Genomic DNA, 19839 nt, shown 5'->3' with positions numbered 1-19839 from the left:
CATTAGTCAGGTTGCTGGGTTTTGTGTTTCTGAATTGAATTTAGGAATCTTCCTTCCTTCATTCCCTTCCTTTCTCCCTCCCTCCTTTCCTTTTTTTCTTTTTGAGACGGAGTCTCGCTCTGTCGCCCAGGCTGGAGTGCAGTGGCTGGATCTCAGCTCACTGCAAGCTCCACCTCCCGGGTTCACGCGATTCTTCTGCCTCAGCCTCCCGAGTAGCTGGGATTACAGGCGCCGCCACCTTGCCCGGCTAGTTTTTTGTATTTTTTAGTAGAGACGGGGTTTCACCGTGTTAGCCAGGATGGTCTCGATCTCCTGACCTCGTGATCCGCCCGTCTCGGCCTCCCAAAGTGCTGGGATTACAGGCTTGAGCCACCGCACCCGGCTCCTTTCCTTTTTTTCTTTCTTCTTTTCTTTCTACCTTCCTTCCTTTCGCTCTTTCTTTCTAAGATGGGTGTCTCAATATATTGCCCAGGCTGGAGTGCAGTGATGTGATCATAGCTCACTGCAGCCTCGAATTCCTGGGCTCAAGTGATCCCTCTGGCCTCAGCCTCCCCAGTAGCTGGGACTACAGGCATCTGCCACCACGCTCAGCTACGCTCAGCTAATTTTTTTTTTCTTTTGAGACGGAGTTTCACTCTTGTTGCCCAGGCTGGAGTGCAATGGTGAGATCTTCTGCCTCCCAGGTTCAAGCTATTCTCCAGCCTCAGCCTCCCGAGTAGCTGGGATTACAGGCATGCACCACCACACCCTGGCTAATTTTGTATTTTTAGCCAGGGTTTCTCCATGTTGGTTGGGCTGGTCTCGAACTCCCGACCTCAGGTGATCCACCCGCCTAGACCTCTCAAAGTGCTGGGATTACAGGTGTAAGCCACTGCACCCGGCCTAGACAAAGTCTTACTCTATCGCCCAGGCTGGAGTGCAGTGGTGTCATCTTAGCTCACTGCAACCTCTGCCTCCCGGGTTCAAGCGATTCTCCTGCCTCAGCCCCCCAAGTAGCTGGGATTACAGGCACGCACCACCATGCCCAACTAATTTTTATATTTTTAGTAGAGATGGTGTTTCACCATGTTGGCCAGGCTGTTCTCGAATTCCTGACCTCAAGTGATCTACCCGCCTTGGCCTCCCAACGTGCTGGGATTACAGGCATGAGCCACCACACCTGGCCTTGCTCAGTTAATTTTTAAATTTTTTGTAGAGATGGGGGTGGTCTTGCTATATTGCCCCGGCTGGTCTCGAACCCCTGGCCTCAAGTGATCCTCCCACTTTGGCCTCCCAAAGCTCTGGGATTACAGCATGAGCCACTGCGCCCAGCCTTGACTCTTATTTTGCATTTTTGAAACCAGTACTTTTTCTCCACTTCAAAGGCTTTTGGTTTTTTTTGTTTTTTTTTTTTTTTGAGATGGAATCTCACTCTGTCGCCCAGGCTGGAGTGCAGTGGCACCATCTCGGCTCACTGCAAGCTCCACCTCCCGGGTTCACACCATTCTCCTGCCTCAGCCTCCCGAGTAGCTGGGACTACAAGCGCCCGCCACCACGCCCGGCTAATTTTTTTTTTGTGTTTTTAGTAGAGATGGGGTTTCACCATGTTAGCTAGGATGGTCTCGATCTCCTGACCCGGCCCAAAGGGCTTTTAAATGTGTCTGACTGCCAGGCACGGTGGCTCACACCTGTAATCCCAGCACTTTGGGAGGCCGAGGAAGGTGGATCACCTGAGGTCGGGAGTTCGAGACCAGCCTGACCAACATGGAGAAACCCCCGTCTCTATTAAAAATGCAAAATTAGCTGGGCGTGGTGGCGCATGCCTGTAATCCCAGTTACTCGAGAGGCTGAGTCAGGAGAATCGCTTGAACCTGGGAGGCAGAGATTGCGGTGGGCCGAGATCGCGCCATGGCACTCCAGCCTAGGCAACAAGAGTGAAACTCTGTCTGGAAAAAACAAAACAAAACAAAAAAACAGTGTCTGGCTGCCCAAAGGGCCCCATCACCGGACGAGTCCAGCCCCACCCAGCTTGGCGCGGCAGGCGCGTCTATGGCGCCACCTGGCGGTCACCTAGAGCCCTACAACCCAACCAACCAGGTAGGGGAGATGGTACGAGGGCGGGCGCGCGGGCTGCTGGGGTCTAGGATGCGGCTGTCCCTGCTCCAGCTCTTAGGAGGGAACAGACTCAGGGCCACCCCGCCGCATCGTTTGTTCCGGCTTCCCTAAGGAAGGCAATTTGGGGATGGACCCTGCAGGACGCTGTTACTTCGCCTTCGGTCCAGCACCCCACTTATCCCAGGTGCAGGGGCCAGAGCGCGGTTCTTGCCCTGAATTAGGTGAATTAGGCGGACAGCGCGCAGCCTGCCAGTGACTCCAGCAAGCCTCATTCTTGGGACTGTTATGCCCATTGTATGCGTGGGAAAATTGAGGCTGAGCTTTTAGATTGGGGCTGAGGCCGCTGCTCGGGTCCAGCGCTTGGACCTTCACTCCCGTCTGCCCCAGCCTGGGGTGGAGAGCTGCCCGCTCCCTCTCTCCCAACACACACATGTCCCATCAGCCACCAGGAAAGGGATCACTCTGGAGGGCCTGTTTTATCTCCGCGGACCCACTCCCGTCTGCTGGGTGAAAGATTCCCTTTATTTAGAAGAAGGGAGTCAGTCCCGGAGAGGGCCAGGACTGGGCTGAGTCACTCCGGGGCCTGGACAGGGCCAACCCTGACTGCTCCAAGCCAAAACCCTTGAACCCCGTTTTGAGGGCAGAGTCAGCCCCCACCCCACCCTCAAATCAATCTCAGGGACCGGGGTTCCGAGAGGATGGGGCTATCCCACCCTAAGTCTTCCAGCATCATCCCGGTCTCCTCCTCGCTGGTGCCTGCAGATGTCTGGGCGGAGGGGAGGACGCGAGAGTGGGCGAGCTCCGCTGTCCGCAGGAACTGGGAGGAGGGGCTTGAGCGCGGGCAATGCCCCCTCCCCCAGCCCATCTGGAGCAAGCCTCGCCCCCACCCCAACTCCCAGGAATTCTGCTGAGTCACTTCCGAGGCCGCAGCTGCAGCCTTGGGAACAATACGAGTCCTTCAATTCACTAGGCAGCGGCCCAGCGCTCACCTGGGGGACCTGGCCACGGTCTCTTGTTAGAAGCCTTTTCATGGCCAACGCGGCCAGCCCCACCTCACCCCTATCCTCTCCCCCGGCCACACCCTGGGCCAAGCGTGCTCCCACCTCAGGGCCTTTGCAGTAAGCTGTGTTGGCTGCCCGGTACCTCCTTCCCGCGGGGGCACCTATAGCCTGGACATCCTCCCACCCTCACTGCCAAGGCCCCTGCTTCAGCTGTGGCTGCGTCAGGGAAGAGCGAGCGAGCATCTGCAAGCCTGATCCGCAGGACGCTTGGATGGGCACTTAGATTGGCAACGATGTCCAGGTACAAACTGCAGACCTGGAGCGCCCATATGCGTATGGTACTAGGGGACAGGTATGCGCCCGGGTCTGTGTGCCCGTGCGCGGGACTGCTCGTGGGCAGCGTGAGGATAGGGACACCGATTGTGCCTTTCGCAATTTCCCTGCTGACCTGGATGTCGGCCACAGAACTACTGTGTGGCAGCTCCGAGCCCACCCATCATAGTGGGCCTGTGACTCCGGCATGGGGGCTGCAAACTACATTTCCCAGAATCCATGACTGCCAGCTTCCTGCTAGGCTGGACCAATAGAAAGTACCAGGGCTGTAAGCTTTCAGGGGCGTGGATGCGATTAGCATTTGATGACACTTAGGGACCCCTTCTGAAAATCAAAGTTAAAAAAAAATTGTAGTAAAAGATACATAACATAAAGTTTATCATTGTAACAATTTGTTTTTTGTTTTGTTTTTTTTTTTTTTCTTTTTGAGATAGATTCTCGCTCTCGCTCTGTTGCCCAGGCTGGAGTGCAGTGGCAAGATCTCAGTTCACCGCAACCTCAGCCTCCCGGGTTCCAGTGATTCTCCTGCCTCAGCCTCCCAAGTAGCTGGGATTACAGGTGCAGGCCACCACACCCAGCCAGTGTTTTGTATTTTTAGTAGAGGGGAGTTTCGTCATGTTGGCCATTCTGGTCTCAAACTCCTGACCTCAAGTGATCCACCTGCCTCCTATTTTCTTTCTTTAATGATGATCATGTCAGTGTGGCCGAGGTGGCTCAGGTACAGGCTGATTCAGCCACAAACTCCGTATTTTGGTGGCACATTTTGCGGGCTTAGTTTACACACATGAGTAAAGCAACCAGAGTTTCTTCTTAAACCTTTACATCAGCATACTCTTGGCATTTTATTTATTTGTTTATTTTTTTGGAGATGGAGTCTTGCTCTGTTGCCCAGGCTGGAGTGCAGTGGTGCAATCTTGGCTCACTGCAGCCTCTGCCTCCCGGGTTCAAGCGATTCTCCTGCCTCAGCCTCCTGAGTAGCTGGGATTACAGGCACCCACCACGCTCAGCTAACTTTTGTATTTTTAACAGAGACAGGGTTTCACCATGTTGGCCAGGCAGGCCTCAAACTGCTAACCTCAGGCAATCCCTCCACCTCGGCCTCCCAAAGTGCTGGGATTATAGGCATGAGCCACTAGGTCTGGCCTGTCTTTAAAAAAAAAAAAAAAATTTTTTTTTCATGTTTTAAAAAAGTGACATTGTTGGGCCAGGTGCAGTGGCTCACGTGTGGTGGCGGGCGCCTGTAGTCCTAGCTACTCGGGAGGCTGAGGCAGGAGAATGGCGTGAACCTGGGAGGCGGAGCTTACAGTGAGTCGAGATGGTGCCACTGCACTCCAGACTGGGCGACAGAGTGAGACTCCATCTCAAAAAAAAAAAAAAGTGACATTGTTTTATTACTATCCACAGGTGGGATCTGCATGAGGTGGTTGGTGTGCCAGGCTCAGGGGATGCGTGGGCTGTGGAGATGATGACAGAAAAGTTGGAAGAAAAGGGGATGGGTTTCAAGGCCAGGCCCAAGGGGTCCTCAGCTCTGCTTCTAGGAAGGGACAGCCTTGAGGAAGGAGTCATGGCAAGCCATAGCTAGGCCACCAATCAGATTAAGAAATTCTAGGCCGGGCGCGGTGGCTCAAGCCTGTAATCCCAGCACTTTGGGAGGCCGAGACGGGCGGATCACGAGGTCAGGAGTTCGAGACCATCCTGGCTAACATGGTGAAACCCCGTCTCTACTAAAAAATAAAAAAAATCTAGCCGGGCGAGGTGGCTGGCGCCTGTATGTAGTCCCAGCTACTCGGGAGGCTGAGGCAGGAGAATGGCATAAACCTGGGAGGCGGAGCTTGCAGTGAGCTGAGATCCGGCCACTGCACTCCAGCCCAGGCAACAGAGCGAGACTCCGTCTCAAAAAAAAAAAAAAAAAAAGAAATTCTGAGAAATCTAGCTGCCCATCATTGTTGGTGTCTAGTTTCTTCATTATGTGGTCAAGGACACTGGGGTCCTTCTGGTTCTTTGTGAAGGCAGCCAATTTTGTATTCATGAAGCTTAGGAACTCCATTTTGGAGAGACTGCAGTTATAACCACCCTTTCCCGCATACCTCTGGAAAAGAGCAATCAGGGACTCGATGCTCAGTCTCTGTAGGGCTGGAGATTTTTGCAGTGTTGGAGCTGAGCCAGGCGCGGGAGCCTTAATCAAAATTTCCTGGCTGGCTGCAGTGCCTCACACCTGTAATCTCAGCACTTTGAGAGGCCGAGGTAAAAGGATCGCTTGAGCCTGGGAATCTGAGAGCATGCTGGAAAACATGACAAGACCCCGTCTCATGGCCAGGGGTGGTGGTTCACACCTGTAATCCCAGCACTTTGGGAGGCCCAGGTGGGTGGATTGCCTGAGCTCGGGAGTTCGAGACCAGCCTGGCCAACATGGTGAAAACTGGTCTCTACTGAAAATACAAAAAATTAGCCGGGCGTGGTGGCGGGCGCCTGTAGTCCCAGCTATTTGGGAGGCTGAGGCAGGAGAATCGCTTGAACTTGGGAGGCCGAGGTTGCAGTGAGCCGATATCGTGCCACTGTATTCCAGCCTGGGTGACAGAGTGAGACTGTTTCAAAAGAGAAAAAAAAAACAAAAAGAAGAAGCAGACCCCGTCTCTTATTTAATTTAATTTTATTAATTTATGTATGTTTTGGGGACACAGTTTCACTCTGTTTCCCAGGCTGGAGTGCGGTGGTACAATCGTAGCTCACTGCAGCCTCAGCCTCCTGGCTTCAAGCAGCCCTGCATCAACCTCCCAAACTACTGGTATTACCAGCGTGAGCCACCACACCCAGCCCGCAGGCTCTTGTTAATGGAAATTGCTTCCTTTGCCATGCTTTAGCAGTACACTATAAGCTATTTCCTCCCAGGCTAACCTGGGAAATCTGAAATCTGCCTTTAGGTAAGGGGTGGAGGTCACAGCAGAGGGGGAACTTGCAGGACAGGGCATTACCATGATCGGGTCTTGCAGCCAGGGAAAGCTGGATTCCTCAGATGCAGGATCAGGTGCCGGCTCTCAGCTTCGTCCGCCTCCACCCAGAGCCACCCAGATGTGGAGACTCGGGGTGCCCAGTTGCACAGGAATGACGATGCAGTAGGCTGAGGGGTGGCGGGGTGTGCGATTGTGTGCCTGCATGCTGTGTCTCCTGGGCTGCTTGGGGATAGGCTTGGATCCCATGGAAACTGCCCAGCTTGGCGACTTGTTGGCCACAACCCTGGGCAAGTGCCACCGCCCCCCTAGACCTCAGTTTCCTCATCTGTGTTTTATTGTTGTTGTTTGAGACAGAGTCTCGCTCTGTCACCCAGGCTGGAGTGCAATGGCGCAATCTCTGCTCACTGCAACCTCCATCATCACCCGGGTTCGAGCGATTCTCCTGCCTCAGCCTCCCGAGTAGCTGGGATTACAGGCGCCTGCCACCAAGCTGGGCTAATTTTTGTAATTTTACTAGAGATGAAGTTTCACCTTGTTGGCCAGGCTGTTCTCGAACTCCTGATCTCAGGTGATCCACCTGCTTCAGCCTCCCAAAGTGCTGGGATTACAGGCATGAGGCACCATGCCCAGCCAGTTTCATCTGTGTAAAGGGGAAAGCAGTACCTCCCAGGGTCCCTGTACCATTTAGTGGGTGGGCGATGGCAGAGCCCTGGGGCAGCTGAGGATGCTTTCCACGGCCACTTGTCCATCAAAGGCTGGGGGGACGCCACCCGAGCCTGGTGGGGGGTGAGGGATGATTGGGATGGGGATGCCCATGGTGGGCGGGGCATCCGGTGGGGATATCACAGGTCCGTCTCTCCGAGGATGACGGCAAAGAAGGTCCCCACTAGGTGGCACCCAAGAGCAGTCTCCGTCTAGCCAGTCCTGGCGGCAGTCCCAACCCTCCAGCTGTCATTGGCTTCTCTGCACCCTGGCCCTTCCCCAGAAATGAGGCCCTTCCCTCCACCCCTCATTCCTGCCCATTCCCGGCAGCTGCTTCCTACCCACTGGTGAGGGCTTGCAAGTCCCCCCAGTCATATGTCTGTCAGTCTCTCTCTTTTTATCTCCCTGGGTCCCAACTCCTCCTGACTGCTCTTCTCAGCTGGTCACCTTGGTCAAGTTGTTTGACTTGCTGTATTTGGGAGTCTTTTGTTTTTTTGGAGACGGGACGGGGTCTCACTGTGTTGCCCAGGCTGGAAGCGCGGTGGCACCGTCACCACTCCCTGCAACCTCGACCTCCTGGACTCAAGTGATCCTCCTGTCTTAGCCTCCCTAGTAGCTGGGACTACAGATGTGCACCACCATGCCTGGCTAATTTTTAAATCTTTTGTAGAGATGGGGTATTTTCCTTTCTTTCTTTTTTTTTTTTTTTTTTTTGAGATGGAGTCTCGCTCTGTCGCCCAGGCTGGAGTGCAGTGGCGTGAATGCGGCTCACTGCAAACTGCCTCCCGGCTTCTCACCATTGTCCTGTCTCAGCCTCCCGAGTAGCTGGGACTACAGGCGCCCGCCACTACGCCCGGTTAATTTTTTTGTATTTTTAGTAGAGTAGGGGTTTCACCGTGTTAGCCAGGATGGTCTCGATCTCCTGACCTCGTGATCCGCCCACTTGGCCTCCCAAAGTGCTGGGATTACAGACGTGAGCCACTGTGCCCGGCCAAGATGGGGTCTTGCTACATTACCCAGGCTGATCTCAAACTTCCAGCTTCAAGCAATCTTCCTGCCTTGGCCTCCCGAAGTGCTGAGATTACAGGCAGAAGCCACTACGCCTAGCCTTGCGGTCTTAATTCCCCTATCAGGGTCATGGGGGGCTCTTCTCAGAGAGCCTGGGTGCAGGGCTTAACACCCATGGGTGTTCAAAAATAACATCAGGAGAAGTAGCTGCTCTCCTTTTACTTTCTCTTTTCTCTTCCTACCCCTAACCCCACCCCCTCCTGCCCTCCTCCCAGGCCGGCTCTGGCCGCCCACATACCTCTGGGGCTCTCTGGGCTATGATCCTGCAACAGTGCTCCGGCCAGGGCTCCAGGCCTGACCAGCTGGCACCTGCCACCCCAGTGTCCTCACTGCCCAGACAGGCTGCCTGAAGATCCGGTCGCCTGGAATTGGAGGTCAGGTGACCTGCCTGCCTGTGTCCGGTTGGGTACACTGGCCTTGAGTCTCACCCCAAGTGACCCTGGCCCCGGGGACAAGACAGGACAGGATGGAACAGCACAGGCAGGGCCTGGGGTTGGCTGGCCCCATTTGTCAGAAACACAAGCCTTCCCAACCAGGTCAGGTCGGCCCAGGAAAGAGCTGGGTGCAGAGAGCTGTGGGTGGAGGACCTTCCCATCCAAGAACCCCATCCCAACAAGTCCTCCCTTCCCCCAGGGGAGAAAGGACAGCCCCTCACCAGACCCCTTTGTTGAGCACCTACTCTATGCCCAAGACTCATACTTACCACTTTGCACGCATTATCACATATCATTTCAATTACCCCCCAAAAGATTATTGCCCCATGGTATAGAAGAAGAAACTGAGGGTCAAAGTGGTTGACCACTGTGTCCAGCTCTGAGCCTTTGTCCTTTTCCTTTCTTCCCTTTTTTTAAAAGTGTGAAATCTTTCTTTCTTTCTTTCTTTTTGAGACAGAGTTTTGTTCTTGTTGCCCAGGCTGGAGTGCAATGGCCCGTTCTCGGCTCACCACAACCTCTGCCTCCCGGGCTCAAGCGATTCTCCTGCCTCAGCCTCCAAGTAGCTGGGACTACAGGCATACGCCACCACGCCCAGCTAATTTTGTATTTTTAGTAGAAATGGGGTTTCTCCATGTTGGTCAGGCTGGTCTTGAACTCTCGACCTCAGGTGATCCGCTCACCTTGGCCTCCCAAAGTGCTGGGATTAGGGGCAAGAGCCACGGCGCCTGGCCGAAATATTTCAAAGATACAGAAAAGTACAGAAGGTACTGTAATACACCCCCGAATTGAGCAATTACTATTTTGTTATGTTTTATTCAATTTTCTCAAAGAAATATAGGATCTCAGAATCAGTGGATGCCCCTCGCCACTAACTCATGCTCTTCTCTGTGCCCCCTCCCATAAATACCTGCCCCCTCATCTATAAATAATGCCACCTGTCTGCTGTCACCAGAAAATGTGAGGCTTCTTCTAGAACTTCACATAAGTGGAGCCAGACGGTAAGAACCCGTCTGTGTCTGGGGAACACTGAGGTAGACCCCCGTCGTCCACCGTAGCGCTAGTCCCTGCCTTGGCGCAGTGACTGATCCCCTGTTGGTCCCACCCACCCTCCGCCCTGCAGGAACGGGTTCTGGGTGGTTTCGGCCTGGGCGTTTTTCACATTTTACAGACTGGACGTCACCGCCTTGCACTTTTCTCCCAAGGAGGCCTCGCTGAGATTTCTCGGAGCAGGCACTTGGGCCTCCCTCGCCGGCGTCTTCCGGGTGGCCACTCCCTGCTGGACCCAGGGACCCCCGCCCCGCCCCACCGACCCCGGCTGGAGCCCAGCCCCTTACCCCCGGGTGGGAGGCCCGGCAGCTCAAGGGTTAAGGAGCCGCGGGCTCATTCCGGAGGGCGGGGCAGGGCGGGGGCCATCCCCTCCCCCACCCGGCCGATCCTCCGCTTCCCCACCATGGCTCCAAGGGCGCCCCCTCCGCCGCCCCTTCGGAGAAGCAGCCGGGCATTTCGAAAGCCGCGGCCACACCTCGGACCCCCTCCGGGCCCCGCTCCGAAAACGGGAAGCCCGCGGAGGAAGTCACTGCGGCTGCCGGCGGGCCGGATGACTAAGTTTGGCAGAGCGACCCGCGCCGTTTGCCTTTTATGGCGGACTCGTGGGCCGCGGACGTGGCCGGCTCAGGGCCCACCCTGCCGCGGAGTCACAGGGGCCGCGGGCCGGGGGCGGGAGGCGGTGCGCTCCCCCAAGGGTCCCCCAGGTTCCCCTCTGCCCGGCTCCTCGCCGCCCTCCGCCCCACCAGGGGGTCAGGCCCGGCCCTGGCCTGCAGCAGGCAGAGGGGGAAACTGAGGCCCAGAGAGAGGCGAGACCTGCCCCGGCCCCAGAGCCAGGCGGGTGGAGCCAGATGAGAGCCAAGGCCCGGCTTTACAGCCTCGCCTGGACCGAGCTGACTCACGCTCCCCAGGGGGGTGGGGCGGGAGGGGCGCAGCTGCATTTATTGAGCACCCGGTGTTTGCTTGGTGATGTGCCTTATGTCTGCGTCTCCCTGCAGTCTTGCTGGGGCGGACTTAGATCCGATCCTTCTCACCCCAAATGCAGGTTCTTCTGAGAGGGGTGTATGCGGCAGGGCAGGGGCCGGGAGTGCGCCGGGCCCCGCCCTTATCCCATTCCTCCTGTCCCCCGGCACTGACTCTCGGTTGGGTGTTGTACTTTGCACAACCCGTTGTGCAAATTCGGCAGATGCAAACCTTCTCCCCCCATTTAACAGACAAGGAAACTGAGGCTGTTCGTAAAAGTGTCGTGTGCCCAGGGTCACGTGCGAGCTAAGTGGCAGCGCTGGCGGGGGTGTCTAGTCTAAGTGCGGGGAAGGGCCCCCCTTCCCTGAGGCCCCCAATCCCTGCAGGTGTAAAAATACACATGCATCCCACTTGCAGAAGGGTTCTTGTGCGTCTGTGAGGAGCTGGCTTGCCACCTGGAAGCACGTTGTGGCCGTTCAGTCCCCAACCCCGTGGCCCCAGCCGGGCCACGCTGCGGGCCTCAGTTTCTTCAATCGCAAAATGGGGATAGAGAGCGCGGGACTCGCGGGGACCGGGAGGGTGCTGTGGGGCCGATCCGGAGTGGGGACTGGGGTCAAGGGTCGTGGTCTGGGGGCCCTGGGTGGGGGTCGCGGCAGGGGGGCTGGGCTGCACCCCCCTGGCCTGGCGAGGACTCGCAGTGGGGGAGGGGAACACGGTGGGCGGGGGCGGCCCGTGGACCCAACGCCCCCTCCCCGGGCGCTCCCAAACCTCGCCTTTTATGGAGAGGAACTCGGGCCAAGTGGGCCGGGCCGGTGCGAGGGGCGGGGTGGGGGCCGGCCCTGTCGGCGCTGGACTCTCACCGGGCCTGGCTTATCTCCCGGAGCGCCGCGCGGCCCTGGGACGCTGGAGGCCCCGCGAGCCGCGGCCCACCTGAGCAGCGCGGGCCTGGGAGCGCCCGATAACAACCATCCACTCAGCTCAAGCAGAGGCGGCCCCCGCCTCCCGAGCTGAGACTCTAGCCCTGGCTCCGGGTTCGAACCCCGACCCTGCCACAAGGCCCGTCTGGGGAAGGGGACGGATCAGCCTCTTCTCGGGCATCAGAGAGATCTGAGGGATCACCGACCTGGGGGAGGGGCAGATGGACCCAACACCTCTAATTAGCTCTGAAGGAACACACCCCCCCCACCAGTGCGCATGTGTGTATACACACACACACACACACACACACACACAGAGCTCTGGGACTTCAGAAGGACCCTTGTCTGGGGCCAGGGACTCCCAGTAGGGAAATCTTGCTCCAAATGCCACCAGCTCCGCCCCACCCGGATTGTCCAGCCAGCCCTAGGAGGCCATTGGCTCCATTATACAGATGGATACCTTGAGGCCAGACACCGCAGGGCTAACCCTGGGTGAGGCAAAGGTTCTGATCTTCTGCTGCTGGGCCGTAAGGACTGACTAGACAGCTCCACACACCAGGAATGTAGATATTCCCAAGGAGGGCCCCCATGACTGGCGTGACAGGCTGTGATTTATTGGTTTTCTTTTCTTTCTTTTTTTTCTTTTGAGACAGGGTCTCACTCTCTCAGCCAGGCTGGCGCACAGTAGTCTGATGACGGCTCATTGTAGCCTTCACCTCCCAGGCTCAAGTGATCCTCCCACCTCAGCCTCCCTAGTAGCTGGGACCACAGGCGAGTGCCACCACACCCAGCTAATTTTTAGATTTTTAGATTTTCCGTAGAGAGAAAATCTCACTTTGTGGCCCATGCTGGTTTCAAACTCTTGGGCTCAAGTGATCCTCCTACCTTGGCCTCCCAGAGTGCTGGGATTATAGGTGTGAGCCACCACGTGCATCTAATTTTTAATTTTTTTGGTAGCGATGAGGTCTTGCTATGTTGCCTAGGCTGGTCTTAAACTCCTGGGTTCAGGTGATCTTCCCACTTTAGCCTCCTGAGTAGCTGGGACTATAGGCGTCCGACACCGCATCTGGCTAATTTTTTTTTTTTTTTTAAGAGGCAGAATCTTGCTCTGTCACCCAGGCTAGAGTGCAGTGGTGCGATCATGGCTCACTGCAGCCACAACTTCCCAGGCTCAGGTGTTTCTCCCACCTCAGCCTCCCGAGTAGCTGGGACTACAGGCACATGCCACCACACCCAGGTAATTTTTGTATTTTTTTTTTGTAGGGATGGGGTCTGACCATGTTGTCCAGGCTGGTCTCGAACTCCTGGGCGCAAGTGATCCTCCTGCCTCAGCTTCCCAAAGTGCTGGGATTACAGGCTTGAGCCACTGTGCCCGGCCTCAGGCTGTGACTTCTTACGACCCACCCAGAAATGTCCAGTGTCACCGTGTCAGGGCTGTGGCTGGGCATGGCCTCTGGTCCGGCTCCCCCAGAAAGGTATGCACTGTGGCATGTTGACGCTCACCTCCCTCTTCTGGGAGCCTCCGGGCCTCCATTTCTGGACAGTAACATACCTGCTCCCTGCCCCCAGGCTGAGGGTGATGGTTCAGTGGGCAGGTGGGGGCAGAGGGGGCCTGCTTGCAAAAGCTCAGATAGAGGGCCCGCGCCCCACCCGGTGCACCCTCAGGGAAGGATGGCTGTCATGATTAAACCTAGATAGGCCGGGCTCAATGGCTTACGCCTGTAATCCTAGCACTTTGGGAGGCCAAGGTGGGCGGATCACGAGGTCAGGAGGTCGAGACCATCCTGGCTAACACGGTGAAACCCCGTTTCTACTAAAAATACAAAAAATTAGCGGGGTGTGGTGGTGGGCGCCTGTAGTCCCAGCTACTCGGGAGGCTGAGGCAGGAAAATGGCATGAACCCAGGAGGCAGAGCTTGCAGTGAGTCGAGATCACGCCACTGCACTCCAGCCTGGGCGGCAGAGTGAGACTTCGTCTCAAAAAAAAACAAAAAACAAAACAAAAACAAACAAAAACGCCTAGGTAATGCCCGGAGTGGCCCCTGGATGACAGGGAGAGGCCGGACTCCAGATCCTGACTTTTGCCCTTTGTCCTCTTTGCTGGACTCAGGTCCCTGGGTGTGAGCTAAGACATGGCCAGGAAGCTTAGCCTTCATCCCATCTTTGAATATCCTGCTCCTCCTCTCTGTATCTCCCCTGCCCCCCTTCCCTAGAACCTACAGAGAGGCCGGTGGCTCCTGATTCCTCCCTGAGCGAGTAAGCAGTAATGACAGCTAACGTTTACTAACACACGAGCTGCGGGCAGCGCTGGTCTGATTCCTGGACACACTGGCGTTGCCCTCCCAGGAACTCCATAGAGCAGGTTTCCACCCCTTTTTTTTCATTTCATTTTATTTTATTTTAGTTTAGTTTAGTTTTTGAGACAGTCTCGTTCTGTCGCCCAGGCTGGAGTGGAGTGGTGGGATCTCGGCTCACTGCAACCTCCGCCTCCCGGGTTCAAGCGATTCTCCTGTCTCAGCTTCCCAAGTAGCTGGGATTACAGGCGCGTGCCACCATGCCTGGCTAATTTTTTTGTAGTTTTAGTAGAGATGGGATTTTGCCATGTTGACCAGGCTGGTCTTGAACTCCTGAACTCAAATGATCCACCCGCCTCGGCCTCCCAAAGTGCTGGGATTACAGGCATGAGCCACTGCACTCGGCCCACCCCATTTTACAGATGAGAAAACGGGGGCCTGTGCCTCTGTTGGGGATTGACAGGGCCAGAGCAGGACGGGGCCTGGCTTCTGATGACCTTTAAAAGACGTCTGGGCCAGAAGGGACAGGGGTCTTAGCCAGGGGCTCACCACCTCCCCTCACCCAGGTGAGTAACACCCTGATGGAAGGTGTGGGAGCTGCACACACCAGTCTCAACTACTGGCCCAAGGACCCGCAGCTATAAAATGGTGTGATAGGCCGGGCCCGGTGGCTCAAACCTGTAATCCCAGCACTTTGGGAGGCCGAGACGGGCGGATCACGAGGTCAGGAGATCGAGACCATCCTGGCTAACATGGTGAAACCCCGTCTCTACTAAAAAATACAAAAAACTAGCCGGGCGAGGTGGCGGGCGCCTGTAATCCCAGCTACTCGGGAGGCTGAGGCAGGAGAATGGCATAAACCCGGGAGGCAGAGCTTGCAGTGAGCTGAGATCCGGCCACTGCACTCCAGCCTGGGTGACAGAGCGAGACTCCATCTCAAAAAAAAAAAAAAAAAAAGGCCGGGCGCGGTGGCTCAAGCCTGTAATCCCAGCACTTTGGGAGGCCGAGACGGGCGGATCACGAGGTCAGGAGATCGAGACCATCCTGGCTAACACAGTGAAACCCCGTCTCTACTAAAAATACAAAAACTAGCCGGGCGAGGTGGCGGGCGCCTGTAGTCCCAGCTACTCGGGAGGCTGAGGCGGGAGAATGGCGCAAACCCGGGAGGCGGAGCTTGCAGTGAGCTGAGATCCCGCCACTGCACTCCAGTCCGGGCGACAGAGCGAGACTCCGCCTCAAAAAAAAAAAAAAAAAAAAAAAAAAAAAAAAAAAAATGATGTGATGACCTCGGGAGGCTGAGATGGGAGGATTGCTTGAGGACAGGAGTTCGAGACCAGCCTGGCCAACATAGTGAGACTCCCCCGGGCTATCTCTATAGAAATAGAATAAAATAAAATATAAAATAAACTGGTGTGATGATAGCTGCCCTGCCTACATCTTGGAGTTGCCATGGGGGCAAAAATCAACTTATAAAGCATCAAACTGAAAAAGCAATACAGACACACAGGTTGTTACTAGTATTATTATTGTTATTTTTTTGAGATGGAGTTTCGCCCTTGTTGCCCAGGCTGGAGTGCAATGGCACCATCTCGGCTCACCACAACCTCTGCCTCCTGGGTTCAAGCGATTCTCCTGCCTCAGCCTCCCGAGTAGCTAGGATTATAGGCGTGTGCCACCATGCCGGGCTAATTTTTTTTTTTTTTTTTTTTTTTTTTCTGAGACGGAGTCTCGCTCTGTCGCCCAGGCTGGAGTGCAGTGGCCGGATCTCAGCTCACTGCAAGCTCCGCCTCCCGGGTTTACGCCATTCTCCTGCCTCAGCCTCCCACGTAGCTGGGACTACAGGCGCCGCCACCTCGCCCGGCTAGTTTTTTGTATTTTTTAGTAGAGACGGGGTTTCACCGTGTTAGCCAGGATGGTCTTGATCTCCTGACCTCGTGATCCGCCCGTCTCGGCCTCCCAAAGTGCTGGGATTACAGGCTTGAGCCACCGCGCCCGGCCCAATTTTGTATTTTTAGTAGAGATGGGGTTCTGCCATGTAGGCCACGCTGGTCTTGAACTTCTGACCTCAAGTGATCTGTCCTCCTCGGCCATCCAAAGTGCTGGGATTACAGGCGTGAGCCACTGCGCCCAACCCATTATTACAACTTCTTTTTTTTTTTTTCTTGAGACGAGTCTCGCTCTATTGGCAGGCTGGAGTGCAGTGGCGTGATCTCGGTTCACTGCAACCTCCGCCTCCCAGGTTCAAGCAATTCTCCTGCCTCAGCCTCCTGAGTAGCTGAGAGAGACTACAGGTAAGCACTACCATGTCCAGCTAATTTTTGTATTTTTAGGAGAGACGGGGTTTCACCATGTTGGCCAGGATGATCTCGATCTCTTGACCTCATGATCCACCCGCCTCGGCCGCCAAAAGTGCTGGGATTACAGGCGTGAGCCACCGCGCCCAGCCCATTATTACAACTTCTAACACAAACTTCTACTTACCCAGAGGCGGAGAGAAATCTGAAATCCAAAGTCACGGGGTCTGTGCTGGACTCCTCTTCGGTCCTTTACAATATAGAGCCACCTCCAGAAACATCTTTTGCTTCTCTCCTGCTCTCATACCCTCCATGGCTCCCCATTGCCCTTAGGGAACGAAGCTGCAGCTCCCGAGACCACGCCCAGCCCTGCGGTCCTCCTCTGAGTACACTCCTGCCCCAGGCATTCCAGATCCCGGCTAATCTCTAGATTCCAAGGCCCTCCCCCACCTCTTAGCTGAGTTCCAGTGCCACATTCTTGCTGTGTGACCTTGCAAGCTCTGTTTTCTTCTCTGGACCAGGGCTGAGGGGGAGGAAAAGCTCACCTTCCCCCAGCTTTTGGGGGAAGGAAGCCCAGAGGTCCTGCGGCTGTTAGCTGGGAGGCCTGATCCAGAGTTCTAGTGCCTACTTTCTGCTAAGTTTTTTGGCAGGTCTCCCAGTGCCCCCAGCGCTGGGCCCAGAAGCTGGCCCAGTCAACTTCCCTCTGTGTGGAGCCCAACTCCAGGGGAGCCTGTCTTTTGCCTTCATGGGCTCCAGAACCCAAGCTGAGCTCAGGTGTGTAAGCATGGACTCTGTCCCTGCCCACCTCGGTCTTCCCATCTGTACAATGGGTCCAGTCCATTGCTTCAAGCAGCCAGGGTCCTCTCTGACCTCCTGTTGCATGCTGTCTTGGGAGGGATCAGGGCAGACAGAAAGGGGTGGACAGTGCTAAGAGGGCTCACCCAGCGCCCATGCCCCCACCAGCCTCCTCATCCAACTAGACTTTCTCACTGGAGTTCTCCCCCACACCTTTTTTTTTTTTTTTTTTTTTTTGAGACAGAGTCTCGCTCTGTCGCCCAGGCTGGAGTGCAGTGGCCGGATCTCAGCTCACTGCAAGCTCTGCCTCCCGGGTCTACGCCATTCTCCTGCCTCAGCCTCCCGAGTAGCTGGGATTACAGGCGTCCACCACCTCGCCCGGCTAGTTTTTTGTATTTTTTAGTAGAGACGGGGTTTCACCGTGTTAGCCAGGATGGTCTCAATCTTCTGACCTCGTGATCCGCCAGTCTCGGCCTACCTTTTTTTTTTTTTTTTTTTTTTTTTTTACTGAGACAGAGTCTTGCTCTGCTGCCCAGGCTGGAGTGCTGGAGTGCAGTAGTGCGAACTTGGCTCATTGCAACCTTGGCCTCCTGGGTTGGAGCGATTCTCCTGCCTCAGCCTCCCAAATAGCTGGGATTACAGGTGTGAGCCACCATGCCCAGCTATTTTTTTTTTCTGGTTTTATTTTTTATTTATTTTTATTTTTATTTTTATTTTTTTTTGAGACGGAGTCTCGCTCTGTCACCCAGGCTGGAGTGCTGTGGCCGGATCTCAGCTCACTGCAAGCTCCGCCTCCCGGGTTCACGCCATTCTCCTGCCTTAGCCTCCCGGGTAGCTGGGACTACAGGCGCCCGCCACCTCGCCCGGCTAGTTTTTTGTAGTTTTTAGTAGAGACGGGGTTTCACCGTGTTAGCCAGGATGGTCTCGATCTCCTGTCCTCGTGATCTGCCCGTCTCGGCCTCCCAAAGTGCTGGGATTACAGGCTTGAGCCACCACGCCCAGCTTTTTTCTGTTTTTAGTAGAGATGGGGTTTCACTGTGTTGGCCAGGCTGGTCTCGAACTTCCGACCTCAGGTGATCCTCCTGCCTCGGCCTCCCAAAGTGCTGGGATTACAGGCATGAGCCACCGCACCTGGCCTCTCCACTTACCTTACTGGGTGTTGGCCAGGAAAGAAATGGTGTCCAGTCCAGACCTCCCCACCAAAGTCTCTCCAGACGCTTCCCAAAGGGCCCAGGCACATCAGATACTTGCAGTTTCCCCAACATCCTCTCCTGTCAAGCCCTCCCTAAATTGTCTCCTTGGTGAACTCCTATTCAGACTTCAAGGCCCAGCCCAAAAGACCCTTCCTCAGGAAAGCCTTGCCAGTTCCTCAAGCTGGGTTAGCGACCTCCTCCAGGTCAGCCTCTCGCACACTTTCAGGATATCAGACAGTCATTGATTCATTCCCCTGGGGGCCTCTGGAGAACAGGCTGTAGTCTGGCCTGTGAGTATTAATATTATCAGAGTCCGGGTGAGTCAGCCGCAGCCCAGAGACCAGGCACTTCCTGTGACACATCCTCCTCTCTGACATCCTCAGAAGGTGTGAGCCCCAAGCCAGCCCAGCCCTTTCCTCCCTAGCGCTATTCCTCAACAGCTCTGGCAGTCCCAGGACACTGTTCCTGCCAAGGGTGTGCCCACACCCTCCTGGGACACACTCCTGGGGCAGGACGCTCACTTGACAACACATCCATTCCGGACGTTCCTTCTGTCCCTTCTGACATAGAACGGGGTCTGCCCTCTCTCCCTCTCTCCTCTCCTTTCCTTTTCTCTCCTTCCCTTTCCTCTCCTTCCCTCTCCTTCATCCCTCTCTCCTTCCCTTCCTCCTTCCTTCTTCCCTTCTTTCCCTCTCCTGCCTTCCTTCCCTCCCTTCCCTGTCTCTCTCCTTCCTTCCTTTATTCCTTCCTTCATCTCTCCTTCTTTCCTTCCTTTATTCCTTCCCTCCTCCATCATTCCCTTCTTTCTTCCCCTTCCTCCTTCCTTCCATTCTTCCTATCTGCAAGTAGGAGCTGAGTTTACTGAGTCCTAACTACATGCCGTGATCCCAAAGTGATCAAAACAGGTGTCAAGGCCAGACGTGGTGGCTTGCACCTGTAATCCCAGATTTTGGGAGGCTGAGGCAGGGGGATCGCTTGAGCCCAGGAGTTTGAGACCAGCCTGGGCAACAAAGGAAAACCCCATCTCTACAAAAAGTACAAGAAATTTGGCAGGGCGCAGTGGCTAATGCCTGTAATCCCAGCACTTTGGGAGGCTGAAGTGGGTGGATCACAAGGTCAGGAGTTCGAGTCCAGCCTGGCCAACACTGTGAAACCCTGTCTCATAGTCGAGACAAAAATTAGCTGGGCACAGTGGTATACGCCTGTAGTCCCAGCTACTCACGAGGCTGAGGCAGAAGAATTGCCCGAACCTGGGAGACGAAGGTTGCAGTGAGCTGAAGATTGCACTACTGCACTCCAGCCTAGGCGACAGGACAAGACTCCATCTCAAAAAAAAGAAAAAAAAAAAAGACATTAGCCAGGTGTGGTAGTGTGCACTTGTACTCCTAGCTACTCAGGAGGCTGAGGTGGGAGGATCACTTGAGTCCCAGAGTTTGAGGCTGCAGTGAGCTATGATCGAGACACTACACTCCAGCCTGGGCCAAGAGTGAGACCCTGTCTCAAAAAAGAAACAAACAGATGTCACTCCTGCCTGTGGAGCAGTGAGGCAGAGCACAAACCCAGCATCACACAGACACACTCAGTTACCCAATGTGACCAGTGTGACAAAAAATACTACAAGAGCCCTGACCCAGTCTAGGGATCAGGGAAGACTTCCTGTAGGAGGTGATGCCGACACTGACCCCTGAAGGATAAGTAAGAAAGAGCTACAAATGCTCTGTGTGGGGGAACTGGTGAGGCTTTTCAGAGAGGGAGGG

General features: G+C 55.3%; 1 protein-coding gene and 1 pseudogene across 1 annotated transcript in view; both read right to left on the bottom strand.

Moving 5' to 3' along the window:
* The window catches only part of LOC104667537 (protein PMS2CL-like), a 1213215-nt gene that overhangs the window by 650946 nt on the left and 542430 nt on the right, over positions 1-19839 (bottom strand). The window lies entirely within an intron of this gene.
* On the bottom strand, positions 4951-13041 carry LOC104665231 (annotated as a pseudogene).

This window comes from Rhinopithecus roxellana, chromosome 6 (genome assembly GCF_007565055.1).
Source record: "Rhinopithecus roxellana isolate Shanxi Qingling chromosome 6, ASM756505v1, whole genome shotgun sequence".
Taxonomy (NCBI): Eukaryota; Metazoa; Chordata; class Mammalia; order Primates; family Cercopithecidae; genus Rhinopithecus; species Rhinopithecus roxellana.
This window is presented reverse-complemented; position numbering and strand designations above follow the sequence as displayed.